This window comes from Penaeus japonicus, unplaced genomic scaffold (genome assembly GCF_977035675.1).
Source record: "Penaeus japonicus unplaced genomic scaffold, GWHDUDI00000001_assembly GWHDUDI00000024, whole genome shotgun sequence".
Taxonomy (NCBI): domain Eukaryota; kingdom Metazoa; phylum Arthropoda; class Malacostraca; order Decapoda; family Penaeidae; genus Penaeus; species Penaeus japonicus.
The window spans coordinates 6,145,239-6,147,738 of NW_028234426.1; positions in this window are offsets into that span (position 1 = coordinate 6,145,239).

Consider the following 2,500-nt stretch of genomic DNA (forward strand, 5'->3'; position numbering starts at 1 on the left):
TCGCCATCGTTTTTCTCGGCTTCAGCACCATTTTCCCTTCTTTCTTGCTTCACATCCTCCTCGCTCTCTTCTTGGCGTCGCAGGCACAATTTTCCTCGCCTCTTTCTTGCTTCAGGCGCCAGCAATGTAACCGCCTCAGCACAAGTGCATTCTGCGGTTTACGTTTCTGTTTCCCCTCGTCGACCCAAGTCAAGAGAGTACCTTGACCAGAGCCCATCGTTGTGTTCCCACGCCATGTTTTATACAATTATCAATGTCTTTCATATACAAACTATATCTTGTCTGTAGTCAAAATGATCAATCGATCAATGATTATGTATGTACGATCATTATTTGCATGATATTCATGATCATTTGTCATGTATTTTGCCCTTTTCCCCTTGTTCCTCAGGCCATAAATAAAGGTTGCCTCTGGCAAACAGCCTATCCCCTCTTGTAACCGTTTTTACTGTGAATGTTATTTTAACCATTTTTTGAGTTGCTGTGCACTTCAAAGCCGTATTTTGTTCTGCCAATGTTAGTCGAGTCTAGCATCATTCTGGAGACCACCTCTCTGGAGAGAACACACCCAGCCTCCTGCAGACTGACAGCTCGCCCTCGCAGGCATGGCACGTCGCCCCACTCCTCTCTGGGTGCCTCTGCCACGCCCATCAGCTGTACCCACGCTACCAAGTTCCCGTAGAAATAAAGCATCAACGCTGCTACAACTTTAACTCACCAGAAACTACAAGCAGCAACTTCTACGTCTACACTTCACTCAACTCAAGTAGATTGGTGACAGGCGGTCAGGACAACACCATAACATTAATACAACTCTAATCTCTACAGTTCATTCGCAAACTACAAACACCACCTTTATTACAATCTACCTCGCCTTTTTCTTGCTTCAGGTGCTATCTTTTTCGCCTCTCTCTTGCTTCATTCGCCATCATCCTCAGTATAAGGGTGAAGTCCCCTTAAAAGGAGTTTACCTTGTTAAATCCGTAATAAGATCGGGTTCAAAGACTGAGTTTAAAAAGACCAAGCTGGAGTCCAAGCTGGATGTTCACAATTGATTAAGATTAACGCGTCACGACTGATTCTCAACACAGAAGAAAGAGGAATGATGAAGACGGACATCTTCAGGTAGTGTTAGGATCAGTGTTATGGGAGATATGCATTACGAGTTTATCTTGTATGTTTGAGTTATTGTGTGATTTGATATATAGAATAAGGCATGTGGTTAGCACTGTTCCACCGTGATTCTTCTTTACAGTGACCGGATCTAATTTTATCACAATATTATTATGAGTATCGTTATTATCATTTTTATTGTAGTTTCAAGTTTTCTTATGAGATCACCATTCCTATATCATTATTTTTGTGATAGTTGTTATTATTACTATTTGTAGTAGTATTAATAGGATGTTATCGCAAACTGGCTCTAGTAATAGCGATGGTAGTAGTAGTATTGATATTATTTTTTGTTATTACTGCTATATCACTGTAACTATACAACTATAAAAAATCATATACATATAGAAATAAAATAATGACGATAACAATGACAAAGACCATGTATTACACTACTATATTCTACTACTGCCAATAAAACTAAATGTAATGATTTAAAACAGAAAACCGTTCCTTCTCCCATTTCTTCATACTCTTATTATTCACATATGCATCCTGTTTTTCTTTTTCTTTTTTTTTTCTTTTTTTTCTCTCTTTTTCTTTTTAATTGTCCTTATTCTACATAAAAAAAATGGAACAGATCGAAAAAAAATAAAAGATATGGTTAAAAACATCGTTTTCTGTAGCACCGTCCATCGTGTGAAAGAACTTAATTGAACGGTAACTATTGTAAGCTAGAATTCTCATCTTTTTACATGAAGTATGATTTCATTTCGGTCGCACATATAGAATAAGATAAACAAGAATGATGAACTGTTTTTTATGTCATATCTCTAACAAATTGAAATTTCATGATATTAAGTATATGAAAAAAATAAAAAATAAATAATTAAAAGGGGGAGCTTCCTTTCGTAACTAAGACCATGTGATTCACAGTCCGAGGTCTGCTCTGCCAGAATATCCCTCTCTCTAACATATATGTCCTCCCACTCTCCTTTTTTTCTATTTAACACTTCTAATCATGTATTTCACTCTGGTTTGTTTCCTAATCCAAGTTATTCTTATCCTTTCCCTTACATCAATCCCCAGCATCAACCTACCCATTCCTCTTTAGGTACTTTTTTTTATCTCTCTCAAGGAGACCGCATTGCCCTCTTTAGATGGTATTCCATCAAACCTAATTCATCACTTTATAATAGGTTCACATGATGTGCGAGCTATCTTTGGTATATACATTTTTGTTGATTAGTTTTAGTATTTCATCCTATACTTATTCTCAATTTGGAATCGATTGTCAAACGCTAGCCAATTTCCTGTTTAGCTTGAATTAAGTTTCCCTATTTTAATCGTCTATCAATTGACTCGCCGGAGAGAGTGATATTATCTG